Below are 16,064 nucleotides of genomic sequence, written 5' to 3' on the forward strand. Positions count from 1 at the left end.
AACAGTCTGTAAGCACACTTTAGCTTTGGGGATCTCAACTGGACACTAATCAGTAGCGACTTTATTAGCAAAATTCTCCTTTCAAGTCTGTTTACATATAATGCACTAAGCACCTTTTATCAGATTTTCTGTCAGAGAGAGTGGCAAGAATCTCTGATGACAAAACTCATGTCAGTCTGTTGTGTTTGCAACTAGCTCAAAGAAGGAGATATATGCTGTAAAGTTTATTCTCATCAGGCAGACAAGAATCCACTCATTGCTAATGGAGTTTTCTTGATTTTTGTTTGGTTGTTCCTCACTGAGTGTTTTAGATTTTTGTTTGAACATTGCATTGCTGCCCCATAGATTTCTCTATTGTTTGTCTCTATAAAGTTGTAGAACTGGGTTCTCACCTTCTGACTCTGAAAGGGCATCTTCTCATCTGATGATTTTGAAGTTGGAAGCCAGGAGAGCAGATCTTTGTGTGTGCTCAATTTGTCTTCAAATAATTTAGGAGTTAGCTTCATGGGGTGTGGAGTCAGGATCTGCCTCCTTCCCTCACTGGGTCCTTTCTGGTTTGCAGACTAACCTGGGTTGGTTGCTTGTCTTGCGTTCTCCACTTGACTATTGCAGCCAGCCTTGTAGCATGGTGCCATGGTGAGGAAAGGGTGCCTGGAAATGCTAGGGCAGGATGTGAGCCCAGGAAGGGCAGGGACAGCCATTAGGACTCCAGCATTAGAGTCGCCTTTGCTTCCCAAGTCACACATCCTGAGGGTTACACAGTGTATCGTTTTGTTCATTGTCTGAACAATTTGTATGACTAGGGAAGTCCATAATCTGTGGTCTCTTTATTCATAAGTACCAGCTCAGTGATTTTGTTTAATTCTTAAAAAATCTGCAGTACTGTAAATGCTTATAGAGACTATGCTCTTTTGGATAGCATTTTCATTGGGGTCTTTCCTTGGTATTCAGAGAAATTGAGAGGAAAAGTGTACTCCTGTTTAACTATATAAAATCTGCTCAGATGATTTACTGTCTGACTTGCAGATATGATTGGATTCATATGCTATCTTCGTATGCTTGTCTTGCAGTATATATTACCAAATTTGAATGTAAGGTTGCTGGAATACAGCAGACACCAAGTCTACGGTACCTTCTGCACAGTGCAGCTGTCATGCAGAAGATTCATTTCTTGTGCCACAGAAATATCTTGGGTGGTTTGTGTTCCTAAATGAGGGAAACATTTCTTATTTCATTACTTTTGCCCTCTCCAAAGTGTTGGGTGAGGACTCTGTGTCAGGCAGCACGTTGAAAATGTTGAAAAGTGGAGGACAATGGAAAGACAAGGATGTGTGCCCCTTCACAGCAGGAATCACTCTCTGTTAAACATAAAAAGTATTAATCTATAAATTCCCTTTTAAAACTTACATCTATTGAAATAGGATTGTTTGAACAACATAATAAGAGAAGTTATATAAAGTTTTTAATGGTGTGATATGTACCGCTTTCAATTATTAATAGAGAACTCTTTCATCAGTGTATTTTTCTGTTTTGATGAGTAAGTGTTTTCACCTGAAGATGATGAGTGAAGACTATGAAAGTTCTTGTGGAGCACGTTGCTCTGGCAGATGGATGGCCTGGGGCGGCTTGGGGCAGCTCATCATGTAGGTGCCCGTTGCTCCTGCAGTGCCAGTGGGAGCTGCTTGGAGGAAAAACACTGCTTGATTTTTCATCCTAGTGACCACCTTGCTGCTTTGAAAAATATGGCTGTAAAAGAGCTTGATTTATGCTGCTTCAAGTACCAGCTTGATCATAGAAGCCTTACTTACTTCATCATATTTGTGCACTTAGACCAAGCTCAGAGACCACTGCAGAGCGACTCTGAGAAGAAACTTGTACCAGGGTGGACCTAAGGTGACTCCTCTGGCACAGGTCCTAGCTCCTCACAGTTTAGGCCTTGCAGTGAGATTCCTAAGGGGTGGGAAGATTTTTAGGACCAGAGGAGAAGATTAACAGAAAAGTGTTTAATAAGGATTTATAAGCTTTCTGTGTCAGATATGTAGATAAGTATTTAAGAACTGAAGTAACCACACATGGGATGTGTTATACAGTTAGAGCCATGTAACAATTTCCTAGCTGTGGCACCTGGGGCAAAGTAACTGTCTCCTTGGTCACCACTTATTGTCTTCAATTTAAAATATTAGCACTCTGATTTTTTTCTTTTTGTGCTGCTTTTATAAACCTTTGGGCAGGAGCAGTGCATTCTTGGCATTGTTGTGCATTTTGGCGGAACACAGTTCCATGCATTCTTAGCTTTGGGAAGTGATCAGGCAAAAAGGTGTGAGCTAGTGTCCAATGATTTATCATTGTTCCACCAGAAAAGGGACACAAGACTTGAAACAATTACTGGCTGTATAAGCTCAGAAAGTTATTTTACATGGGGCTGTTTAAGCCCAAAATAGGAATAGTGACAGCCTTGCATATTCGAAAGGTGCACTCCTGTTTAAATCCATAGGCATTATTTACTTGCATGATAATTTTGATAAAGCAATAATGGGGAAAAGTGTGCAAAGGAGAGATTTACTTTCAGGAAAAATATTAAGACTGTGAAAGCTTATTATATCAAGATGTTGGTTACTTTGTTCAGTCCGGGAGGTCTTTATCTTTGTATTCATAACAATGGTCTTTCTCCAACCTAGGATTTAAGTTTATTGATGGGCTGTCTTGGTGAATGAGGAACTTCCTTTCTTGCTGCTGAGAGAAAGAAAACAGCATACTTGACAGGGATTCCCCTTTTATTAAATCCAAAATCAGTTGCTTGACAACTGATCATATGTTCTCAAGTTTTTCACAGCAGAAACCTTGCATTTAAACCTTGTTTTTATTCTACAGTGTACATCATGCAGTAGAAATTCTCTAATTTAAATACAGTAGTTGGAATATGTCAAGTGCTCTCTCAATTTCCCTCTCTTTCAGAAAGTGTTGGCAAATCAGATAGGTAGTAAATTGTTTAAATTTTCTTATGAACTCTTTAAAAATTATCTACAAAGTCATCACGTTTCTAGGTTTTCTTGGACATGTCTCCTTTCCCTTCCCAGAATTTTTGTCCAAGCAGAAAGACAGGACTTTGCCTATATAAAAGCACATTATGTTGGGCCCGTAGTGTGTGAAAATTTTGCCTAAGAAGGTGTTTGATAGTTAGTCTAATTAAAAGTAAGCACTAGGGCAGATGCGCTAAGGATATTTATGGAAGTTTATTCTCTGTATAAACAGAAAGGAGCCACTTAAAAGGCAGAAAGCTTTATTTTGGGTCTTTCAGGCTTGAACCAGAACACTAAGTAGCACCACTGCTACTTTGGCTTTAAAGATAACACTGCTGTGAAGACTCGTCTGTTTTTAGGTACACAGTTTTCTGGGTGACAGTCTTTGAAGTTTGTGATGGACTACTTTGTACAAACACATGCATGAAGTGTTTCCAGCCATGGGTCATGATAAAGCCTCTTTAAAAGAAATCAAGTAGTGTATTTTGTTCTGATTCACAAAAGTGGTACTGGATAACATAGTGAAAATCTTTGCTGCTTAGTGAATCAGGAGAGGAATAGCAGTCTGGCCCTGAAGGGAGGAGGGTTGGATGTACAGAGCCTCAAGAAGGTGAAGTCCCAGGTTTTTTGGGTTTATATTCTGAAAGAAATAAAGTGCATTTTCTTTTAGACACAAGTCATTCTAATTCTGACTTCCTTCAATTGGGAACCATGGGCAGAGCCAGGAACTGGCTCTGAGGCAAAGGAGGGTGAGGGGGTGAGAACTGGAGGATTGGGAGGGAAAGGAGAAGGATGGCTGTTGTGGGAAGCTGCTAGAGTTGAACACTTACTTCAACTGAAAAGTTTTCCTTTCCTGACTGCCCCAGAGCTGGCTCCCAGCCCTCCTGGGTAAGAAATACCTGTTATCCTGGATCTGGAAAAATGTCTGTCTCTCAAGGTGTAAAGATTCCTGTTTACAGCTTTATTAAGAGAGGGAATATGTGAAAGGGGAGAGTGGGAGGGGAAGAATACATGCTGTGTCTTGGGGAACTTGTCTTCCCCAGCATGTGAAGGACACAGGAATTAAAATCCCCGATTGAAAGATGTGACTCTCATTCATTGTCAGTGCTTGTCTTTAGTCCATATGTATGTATATATATTTACCCATGTGTGCCTATGTCCATGTAGTGCATGGTCATATACTGGGATTTTTTTGGTTCTGTAAAGAGAGTAGAGTGTGAGAAATTGCTTGTATTGTCATATAATTACATAGCAGCATTTGAAATAGATGGAAAATAATGAACAAAGTTCCTGTGAGTTAAAAAAACTCAACACTGAAAACCCCCCAGCAAACTAAAAATCCAATTCCAATAAGTGAAAAATTATTGTATTCGGTCTCTGCAGATGGAAATGCTTCACCTTAAAGTCTGAAAGGAGAACTTCCTTAAAATGAAGAAGTTGGAGAAAAAGAAAAAAAAATCCCAAGTCCAAAAACATTCCATTTCAGAAGTTTTAGCTTTCATGTTCTAAGAAAGGGAAAGCATTTGTCTTTTTTCAGTATACATACATGTGTCTCTTTACAGTCAGAAGAGCAGTATAGACCTCATCAGATGCACTGGGATTATTTCACATTGACATCTGTGAGAATACTATTTGTCTTGTGATCCTAATGTTTTAGCTCCTACAAGAACTCAAATCCACAGGTGAAGCATGCTGATATTTTCCTGTGAAACAGTGAATTCACAAGGGAAAATTTGAATGGGAGGAATGGTATCATTAAAGTTGAAAGCTAGAGGAAATTGTGCAAAGTCCCAAAACACAGACACTTAGGCTTGGATCTGCTTCCATTATAGCAAATGCCAAAACTCCTATTGTTTTCCTTAGGAACTGGATTAAGACTTCTATTGATATCGTGCCAGTTTGAATTCCTTCTCTTATTTTTGATCTTGACAATCACTTTTTCCATTGCAGCTCCATTGAGACTTATAACACAGCATAATAAATCTCGGTGAAAAAAATAACTTAATGCACCTAAATTATTATGCAAATGGATACAAATTAAAATGCATTCACATAATTGCAATTCTCTCTTTGCAGCAAACAATAGAATCTAAACTTTATTCTTTTTGCTTGCTAATCAATTTTCAATTAATTGTCCCTTTTTTTCCCAGAGGTTTCTAGAGTATCAAAGTAATTGAAAATAATTGGTCTTTCAGTTGTTTTACCGTTAGTACTTGAATAATTAAAAATTAAACAGATTATGCATGCTGTATTTTAATAGAACAATTAATTCAGTGGCATTATTCAGTGGTCTCTGTCGAGCATGCCTGGCAGCACTCAGCCCCAAACCGATGGAGACCAGTCCAGAACACAGAACTGGCCTCTCTGTTTTGGCAGCCACTGAAATTGCTATTATGGACTCTCCACAGGGAAACAAAAATAGAAGGACTGAAGTATCCTTTTTAACCCAGGAGAAGCTACTGCAGCAGAAATTTGGGAGCAGGGGCAGCGAGAGACTCCAGGTGTCAGAGGATGCTAGATCAGCTACATCTCTTCTTCATTCACTTTGGCATTTTTTCTAAGACTGTGATAGAGGTGTCTATTTGGGGATCATATGTAGATCTGAATAAATAGTCCTTAGTCAGTGTCAACATAGTAAATTCTGTCACAGTTGACCTCCATATGACCATCTTCTAAATTATGTATTTACATAATTCTGAAAAATTGTAAACTTGGTTTTAAGGTATATTGGCTCAGAATTTGCATGTAGAAATAAATGGAGATACTGTAGGCTGTCAGTGTGCAACTTTTTTGCTGTCATTCAGGCTGATCATGGCTTATTTTTGTTTATATGATTTTGATACGAATTTAAAGATGTGCTAGCAAAGATATGGTTTGAAGAAAATTGATATATTGCATCTAAAACATTTGCGGTGAAGAACCAAAGTGTCTTATGCCAGTTTGGTTTTGGGTCTCCACAATGTGAATTCCTTTGCCTCCAGCCTTTGCATAGGACAGCTGTAGGAGCATTGCTGTAATGTTTTACCACTTCATACAGCAAATATTACAGACAATTAAAGACAGTTTGAAAAATGCTTTTTATTTTTCAGATTTGAAAAAGCTTTAGTGAATAGACCAGCCTCCTGTCTACAATATGCAATACAATTTTTCATATTACACCAAGTAATAGGACCTGACACAAACAAGGGGAGTTCTGCAAGCTGCATCTGTTTTGGAACATTTCTATCACTTACCTCTGTGAGCAGGGTGTTCAGGTAGTGCACACAGATACTGAGGAAATAGTGGTATGATAAGAGTCGTCTTTCCCCCTTCAAATGTCATTTCTTCTTCTCTACACATGGACACACAAGTGTTAGATGTAGAGTCCTAAGTCAGTCCCAGCAGCATTTTGCTCCCTGTGAAGCTCAGGCCAAGGCCTTTGCTGGTTAATGAAGAAGACATTTACGGCCTCCAAAAATTTTCACTGTCCTTGTGACAGGACAGGATTTTTAATAGGGATGATGGGGAACTATGGAATCTGTTGCATTCACTCAGTGCTCTGTGGTGGCTCTTAGGGAGCTGGAGCATGTTTCTGTGTTTTCCCTTTGTGGCTGGATCAGAAAAAGAAGCGTAAGTTAGATAAACTCAGTTAATGGAAATGTTAGAGACACTTTGTCCCTAGGTTTTTCCCCTTCTTTTCATACATTTCATTCTACATACATTTCAAAAGGAACAGGTATTGCCAAAAGGAATGAGCAGCATGCAGGGACAATGAAACCTGAATTTGGCAGCCTGCAGCCTGCCAAGGGCTGGGAACCAGGGGGTGCAGCCTTCACAGGGCGCCAGACCGAGTAGGCTAGACCACATGCAAATCTTGATTTGAACTGTAAAGGCAATTTTGGGATGGGTCTTGCTGGGATAGGTGTTTCAGATCATTCTCATATGCCCAAGGCAGATGTATTACTGTTTGAGCATTTGGTTGAGACTCAGCTGTTAGCTTTACTGCTGGAACCAAGGATACCAAGTTCTCTCTTCAGTAGTAGACTTGTAAGCCTCAGTAAAATCAGTGGAGTTATGTCAGGTCTGCATCTTTGGGGGTGAGGACAGTGTTTTACTTCTGGGCAGACTTCAAATACACAGATAAAAAGGGACAAGTTTCTTTTGTCTTGCAACAAAACAACCAGCTCTTCTTCGAACAGATTTGAGTGGGTTTTGGTGGCCTGAGTCTGTCATCCATAGTGCATGGATGTGCAGAGCTTTGCAAAGCTCTGTACACATGCTCACAGCTGGATGGGCTTGCCTGGAAATGTGCACTGAACCTATGTGGTTTTATTCTTCAGCTGTCTTCTAACACTCCACCCAAGCATTGCCAATAAAATTGTCCTTTCTGTGGAGGTCTAATATCATATGAGCTCTGCTTTTGAGCAAATTTACATTATATCATGGCATGTGGTGGCAAGTCTGAAGTGTTGCAAAGCACTGGGGTGACTTCTGTACTGAGGACTGGAAGGGCAGCTCCTGATAGATACCCCTTTACACATCCACAACAATCTGTGTCAGTTCTGACTGCAGCAGGTTTATGGGCTCTGCAAAGGGATTTCAGTAGGTGTAATCCCTCATAGTGCAGCTGCAAGGACATCAGCAGAGCCACTCACTGCTGAGGTTTTCTGCTTTTTCCTTTCAAAGGAGAAACACATCATTTCTGTGGCTAGTTTGGACTGTTACCTGCCTAAAAAAATCCCTTGATCCTTTTACTGTCTGAGAGGCCTCTCAGGTGGGTGAACACAAGCTTAGTAGAACACAAGAGCTCAAATAATAATCAGGTGGTTGTTTGGATAGTAATATTTTTTATCATTTTCTTCACAAAAGGCTTAGTGAAGGTGTGGATTACTTGCTAACAGCTGAAGTCAAGCGGTGATAGGCAAATCCTTTCTCTCTATTTACACAACATAACGCCAGAAAGCAAGAAATATTTTTGAAATAGTCTCTGTAAGCACTGTAAGAATGAATGTCTCCACCCTTCACAAATAAAGGCTTTACTGGAGAGGCCATTTGCCATGTATATAGAGCAGAGAAAAGGAAATAAAGCTGGTAAAAGTATCCTGTTCATGATGGAAGTGAGAATCCTGGCTGTTCTTCTGCCCATGTTTGCAAACACATCTCTGCTGACTCCATGAGCTCCACAGAGCTGAGCACAGAGGAGGAAGAGAAAAGCTTTGGGGGAACAGTCAGAACATCAACCACTTCCCAAACCAGTGCATTTTAAAAACAGGTTTGGGTAGAGGGTAATGCCATTTGGCTATTCTAAGAGCTCCATAGCATGGATTGCTGGTGGGGGACTCAGTTTCTGAAGGCTGATGCAGGGCTCACTCCTGCCCTGAAGATGCCTGTTCCCGTGCTAGTTAGTCACTAGTCTTATATTTTGTACATGTTAGCTGCTGCTTCCCAAGCAACCAGAGGTGAACCACAAACAGGTTGCAACAGGACTCTTTAAAATGCTGAAAGGTTAGAATGCAGCAAGTGGGATTTTCAGCATGTTAAAAAAAATCTTGTAAACCTTTCATCCCCAATTTTTAATGTACGTTTTTAGTGTATGTGTATGTATCTTTCTAGGAATAAAAAATCATTTGAGGAGATCTAGAAGTATAAATTAACTGTAAATTGATATAGGAAGGCACTCCCAATTCAAAAAGGAGAATGAGATGCCTCTCCAGCATTTCTGAAGTTGTGCAGTAGGATACAAAACCTTGTAATGTTTTCTCCAGTTTATTTTTTCAATATGGCAACTCTTCTCTCTGCCTTTTACTCTTCAGAGGGGGCTTGGCATGAACTGGGAGATGTCTCAGATCCCATCAGATCTCTGAGTTTCTGAGCCCTACATCATCTGCATTTGCACACCAAACAAAAATCCCAGAAAGGACTATATTTCTCTCCGTGTTCATGCAGAGTTAAGGATTACTTAGTTGTCTTCCTTGCACTGAGAAAGATCTATGGAGGCCTCAGAACATGCAGCTGTTTGAAGACTCTCAAACTCCTGTTTCTGAAATAGTGATCTCCAATGAAGCACAGAGAGCCCCTTTGGTGCACTTTGGAAGCTGTGCAGTGCTTGCAGTTTGACATGTGCTGTTCAGGTGGCATTTTAGTGTTCAGTCTGGTGGCCCAAAAAGCACAGCCACTGCTTTTGCAAACCTTTCCCAGTGGGGGCTCCAGGAGGTGTTAGTGGGTAGGCAGCATTTGGCATGGCCTGGGGCAGGGGATGGATGGGCAGTGGAGTGGGAGCTGCTGCTGCAGTGGGCCCGTGCCCTGCCTGGGAGCACCTGCACAAAGTTTAGTGCTGGAGTGTAAAGGGGCTGAGCAGCCCAGGCAGGGAGTGTTGGAGTGAGTGGCAATGGAGGAATGCTGTGAAACTCCTAATAGTCATTAACTGCCTACTGTGGACTAGATGAAAAATCTGCAAGTGTTTTCTCTTTTTAAATCTTTTTTTTTACATGCTATAATAAATGATAGAATTATGATGATCAGCCAAATAAGCTGGGGTGGCAAATGAAATGACCTTTATACAGGAAAGTGTGTTACTTTGCTGTTCCCATCTTTAGTTGAAATATGTCCAGTGCATTTTTCTATTGTTTAAATTGCTTAATTGCTATGTTCTATGAAGGCATTATTTTGCTTGTCTTATTATCTTTTAATTTGTAAGGTAAACTGTAATTTGGGGCTAGAAGGTCAGCTTGTGAACATTTTTTAGTTTTTAGTTAAATAATTTTGCTTTTAAGAAGTCTTTCAGTGCTAATTCTCTGTGTCCTGTAAAATAAGTCTGCATAGAATAAAATGAGGAATAAGAAACATAGGCTAATAATAAAATTGGTCAGGAGGAAGGTGTCACTGGCTTGCCTGGTGGTGCTATAGATCTCTGGGTCTGCAGCATGTCACCCCTTGCAGAAGCAGCTTCTCCAGGAACTTGCTTGGTTTTTCTTGGCAAAGGTAGTCTCTCGTGCAAGGAGAAGGAACTGCCCTGGGTGCCAAGCCTTGAAAGGCTGCAGACCCCTGAGCTAACCAGCATTAGTCTAGTGGAGACAGATTGATGTGCTTCTTACAGCATGTTTTAAAATATTGCTAAAATCTTGTAAATGCTAGTTTATACAAGTTAATCAGCTGAATTTTATCCCTCTTCAGTGCCCTCAGAAGGTGTGTTCTGTGTGTCTGAGCTTTACCTGAGCTCGGCTGTTTGCTCTGCTTTGGCGAAATACAGCAATAACAGATGATAGACATTCTTTCTCACAAACGTATTCTTTTTTCCATACTCCTCCTTGAATGAGCTTGTGCCAGAAGTTGCTGAGCTGTTAGGAAGGTGCCGGAAGCTGGTAATTTGCTCTCCTATAGCTTCACAAAAGCTACCAATTTTTTGTGTAGTTCTTACCATCTAAAGGCAAATATAATTAAGAAATTTAGTTGGTTTACAAATAGGTCATGGACCACTTAATAAACTGCAATTGTTGAAATTTATGGAGGCTTTTTTTCCCTCCCAAACATTGTTTGTGAAAGGCAACTGGCAAAAGCAACGAGACAAAAACTGCTGTAGGCTTCTGTTCTGGGTAGCGCTCAGCCTCTCCAGCTCCTCCTCCTTTTTCTCTCCCCAGCATATCTTTTGAAGCTCCCTTTGAGTATTTTCATGTATGTACATGTGCTGCACTTCAAATGGTGCAGTAGTTGATTTTCTTGTACTGAGAGCTGTGGGTTGTTAATTGCTAGGCTGGTATTAATGGGTTTCATCCAAATTCTGTCTTTCCTCTGGTGAGGCTGCAGTGCACGTTGGTGATTTCAGCTGCCATGCAGGCTAGGCAGGGTGTCCCAGCCAGGCACAAAGTGTCCTGCCAGACCTCCTGTGGAGCCGTCGCCTTCACTGGGTCAGTGTGGAGGACTCTGGCTGTCCACAGACATTTGTGAGTCTCAGCCCCAAATCAACCTCTGGAGCAGCTGTGGGTGCATGTATGGTCTTGCTCTTTGTGGGAGAGCAGCAGTATGTCAAGCACCAGAGCTGCTGCAGGCAACAAAGAGTCAGGGTACAACCTGTCCTTGAAGCAGCCAGAAGTTTTCTTACTTCAGTTTGCTGTGCATTGCATCTCATTCTTGTACCAGAATTATTTACTCCAGTTAGAGGCAGCTGATCTGAACTAAAAAACTCTTGCTGAAGGCAAAATGCATATTCTGTCTTCATTACCCACACACCAGACTGGTGAGAAAAAAACAAAGGCGGGGAGGCAAGGAGAACCCGATCAGGGAAAGAGTTGAAAGCAGAAACCTGATCCATGTTCAGGTTTTTGCCCATGATCTGGTGTGCTCAGAGGTGTGGTTAGTTGGATTCAGGAGAAGGAAAATTAGGGTCAGTCAAGGAATGACCTTAACCTGATCTTCTCAAAAACTGGCAGCATTGGGTTGCGAAGTTGTGGGTCGGAACTATTGGTAAGGAGGCAAAATCAGGACCAAACAGAGTGGAAACTACATCCTGTGGGGATCTTCAAGGAACAATAGCATCTTTCATACTTCATACTTCATGTCTATAAAACACATGAATCAACTCACCTGAGGCAAGAGAAGTCAGGAGCAGCTGACATCAACCACCAGGAGCCGAGCTGCTCATTCTTTCAGAGTTAGCGCATTTCCCGACCGACCCAGTCTGCGCTCTGGAGGCTGATCCCTCCTTCCCTGCCAGTATGAGCTGGGGCCAGATATTTCATGCACTTCTGCTGTTGTGTCAGACAGCTCACCACTCCCACAGAGTCCACCATGCAGGAGCACAGTGAGAGGCCCAGCTGGGCACTGCCACTGTCAGACCTAACACTGGGCAGGAGGTGTTGTGTCATGCCCTTGGTGGTATCCCCACCGTGTGTGGTTATCCTGCACCAAATGGGGTGTTGAGAACAGTCTTGCCCTGCGTGGTAGGGGACAGCCCTTCTCTCCCTCATGATGGGAAGCTGGAGATCAGTGTGAAGGACTTGGCCTTTTGGATGGTTCATGTGCAGTTCCACAATTGTGTCTGAGAGGCCACTTCCTTTGCACTCAAAATTACTATAGTTGGAGTTTTAGTGCAAAAGTGCCCAGAGTGACCAAACTGGGATTTAATTTACCCATGGCAAAACCCCTTGTAGTAAAATGCCACCCCTTCTTGCATGGCATGAGTTAGTGTTTCAGACACGAGTAAGAGCCAGAGAGAAGCTAAATTAAACTCATTTAATTTTTTTCTTTTGCCGGAACACTCAACTCAAGACTCCTATTACCAGGGTTATTCTCTTGTCAGATGGAAGCTAGAGATAGTTGTCCCAGATGTGCATGTCTGGTTTGAAGGCCTGATTATCTTGTTCATGTCAATTCTTGGCCTCTTATCAAAGGGAACTCTCACGCACATCACATTTCAGCTCCTCACTCTCAGCTCTGCAAGGAGGAGGAGTACACTTCCACCATTTCCAGCTAGTAAGCCAATGTTTGTAGTTTTTATTCCTCTGGGGCAATAGTGTCAAGAGGAAAAGGCTTCTGAGCATGTTAGGTGGAGAGAGGATGGAAGAAAGTTTCTCATGGTTGAGGACAATAGATGAGGACAGAGCTGCTGTGCTGCAGCAGGAGCATTACAGCATGGTGCATTTGCCAAGCATGAGGTGCCGGTTGGATGGAGCCTTCTGGATGCCTGGGATTTGATTTAAAATAATTTTTAAATACCCTTTATAGGTGAAATGGAGCTTAAAACCTGAAAATGTTATCAGGTGGCTCAAGAGGAGATCTTAGGGAAGATTCAGAAGTACTGTAAATACTCACTTTTTAAAAAATCATCTATTATTACTTTCATCAATATGTCAGTATTGAAGTTCTGGTATTCCTGGAGTTATTTACATGAACCACTTTGTAACTTTTTGTAAAAAAGGTATCAAGAAGAGTAACTAAGTATTTCCTGCTTGTAAAATCCCCAAACATCATTTGGTGCCTGTCAAGGTGTCACCAGGCTAAGTAGAGGCATATGTCCTTCTGAAACCAGCCTGAACCAGCCATAATAAATGCAGGAGCTTCATCTCTGTCATTCACTAGAGGGGAAAGCTTGTCCTTTTCCAAGGCACATTGACAAGGGACTGTTTAATTGAGCTGAACAAACTGGTACGTGAGGGGCCGGGGCAGGGGAAGGATGAGCAGCGCTGGCTGCGGGGCAGGCAGCTGGCTTGGCTGGGAAACCGCGCTCGGCGAGGAGTCCCAGCTTGGAATGGTGAATGTGCGCTCTCCCCAGTTTGGAATGGTGAATGTGTGCTCTCCCCAGCTTGGAATGGTGAATGTGCGCTCTCCCCAGCTTGGAATGGTGAATGTGCGCTCTCCCCAGCTTGGAATGGTGAATGTGCGCTCTCCGGGTGACTTCACGGAGTGCCAGGAGCCGAGCCCACACACTGCACTGCAGGGGGGACAGAGAGGGGAATTAAAGGAGAGGAAGGAGGTAAGAGTTAAAGGAAGTCAGTGTGGTGCTCCCAGTTAGATTGGCACAGGCAACAGTTGTGAACTCAACACTCTGTGACCATCTCTCAAGTCCAGGTGAACTGGAAGTTACTTCTGTGATTCCAGGAAAAACACTCTGAAGATATTCCACTTTTATCATGTATCATTTTTATCAGTAACTAGTCTATATTAAGAAAAGTGCAACCAGTGAAGTTCATGTTGGATTAAGCTGGTTTTTGTCATGTCTGAATCCTGCAGATGGAAGCATTACCAGTATTAACAATTTACTTGTATTTGGCAAATCAATTTAACTATGCTGACTGCTGTATTTGTTCATTACTAAACTGCCACATGTTGTATTACCAGCAAGTTGTTCCTTTAATTCTTAAGTCCTCCCAAATCTCTTTTCTTGTAGTTAGATTCTACTGTTTCTGTATCACAGAGCTGGTCTATAGATCTATTAGCAGAATCTAGCATGTGTGGAAATGCATAGTGTGTTAAAATTCCCTACCTCTTTACAAGGTGTGAAAAACCAAGCAAGTTTATATTGTGGTGTGGTCTGTTCCTGATGTCCAGCTGGTTTCCTTTTATGGCTGCTTTGGGGTTTGTCCCATTTATTCACTCCCATCATGTTTTACCTCCTTATTTTCTTCATTGTCATATGGGTTTTTGTTAGCAACATCTAGCATTGCATCACCCACCCCTCTGCCTCCATTCTCTCTCTCCATTGCTAGTCCAAGAATCATTGTTCTCTGTTTGGTGGTGTTGCCTAGGTCACAAATTGCATCATTTATTAACATTTTTGCATAGCTCACTTCTTTCCCATACCCTCTATATTGTGTGTGTGTACATCAATGTAGCTGTCACCAAGCACTTATATTTCACTTTTTAAATTAGTATTTTGACTTTTCAGAGTTTCTTTAAGCTGTAAAAAGGAGCAGAGAGTTGGCTTTGCAGAGTAACATATTCAGGCATTTCTCCAGGCTTGCAGAAAACACAGATTACACAGACCTGAGAGGTATGTCTGTGTTAGGAAGATGTTTACCTACTGGGGGCCTGTCAGCAGTGGAGGCAAACACCAACCATCAGTGTGCCCTGTGTGGCTTGGCTTCTTGTAATGTATATTGTTGTGAGAATGTATATTTTGGGAGTAAGAGAAACAATTATATTTTCTTTTACACTCTATGCTGGAGCCTGTACTGAGACCTCTGAGCCAAGTGCCTCTTCTGGTGTTTTGCACTTATCTTGAAACTCTTCTAAACTGTCAGTTGTGAACACAGGGAGGTTAGCACCCTCTTTGCTTAAGACCATTTAATCTTAGCACTAACCTTTTGTTGAAGAAAGCACCCGTGAGCCCTGGCACTGCAGGTTCATTTCTGTGGCACTCCTGCATCCCTTGGCTGCTGTGCAATCTCTGCTGACCTGCAGTGGGTACCAGAGCAGTTGGTGAGGGGCCTTCCTCCTGGCTTTTCTAGTCACACATTTCTAACATGATCCTGTTAAGCACTGACTTCCCTGCTGCCCTTCTCAGTAGTTTTCACTTGAAAATACTGACTCAGAAAATTCCCCAATATTCTTGAGTTGATCTACACTCCATATGTTTATTGTATTAATCCTAAACTCCCAGAAGGTAACATCAAATCCCATTCTCTTACAGACTACAGGTTTTGGCTCTTCACCGTGAAATACCAATCACAGTCACTCAGGTCATCTCTGTGTCTCCAGGCTTTGGCTCATGTTTGCTTCTTGACTGTGAGTTAGCAGAGTTTTGGGTTACTTGTGTCCCTTTGCATGCACTGGTCTCTGCAGGAGCTGCGGCTCAGTCAGTCTGAGCAGTCTCTAAGCCCACACAGTAAATTCTCCACAAACATATGCCCTGGGACCGTAAATCCCTTTCTGCAAGAGATACCTTTGCTTTGTTACTCTTATCTTCTTGCATTTTAGCAGCCTGCTGAGACCCAGAGCCAGGTGTATGAACAAGGAACAGGCAGCCCTAGGGACTGAAAAAAGAGATGGTAAAAGTTTGCAAGGCTCACTCAGGGTAGGGATGGTGGAAGGGCAAGGCCATTGGTCTCTGTACATTTGCACCTACATTTACAGTTGGGACCTTCCCTTATCCACATGAACATGTGAAGAAGGCATCAGTGGCTGCAGCCACTTGCACCTGCTGTCACCTGCTGTCACCTGCCGTCACGGGAGGGCAGCTTCCCAGCAGTGCTTCAGAAGAGAGAAATTTATAGTGAGAAACAGAGGGAGGACTTTGTGGTCACTCTGGGAGGTGGAAAAGGGGACAGACACTGGGAGGAGATGAATTGTAGGGTAAATCTGATGCTGGGAGATGGAACTCTGCTGTGCTGACAGAGCAGAGGGTAAGTGGCAATGTATCACTAGTGAAGGCTGCAGAGTGACCTTAATGATGGAAATCTTGATATACCATACTTACAGCAGCATGGTAGCTCTCTGATGTTATTCCTTAGCTCATGAGGATCTTGTGAGCCACCACACTACTGCTTTGAGGACTATATTTGCTTTTGTTGGTGTGACAGCTCTCCTTTCTTTCCCATCTCCTTTGAGCTCTGAGAGAGGATTTCCTACAGT

General features: G+C 42.2%; 1 protein-coding gene across 4 annotated transcripts in view; it reads left to right on the forward strand.

Annotated features, from left to right (window-relative positions):
- CELSR1 (cadherin EGF LAG seven-pass G-type receptor 1) overlaps positions 1-16,064 on the forward strand; it is a 163,221-nt gene that overhangs the window by 35,279 nt on the left and 111,878 nt on the right. The window lies entirely within an intron of this gene.

Source organism: Vidua macroura, chromosome 5 (genome assembly GCF_024509145.1).
Source record: "Vidua macroura isolate BioBank_ID:100142 chromosome 5, ASM2450914v1, whole genome shotgun sequence".
In the NCBI taxonomy this organism is placed as follows: domain Eukaryota; kingdom Metazoa; phylum Chordata; class Aves; order Passeriformes; family Viduidae; genus Vidua; species Vidua macroura.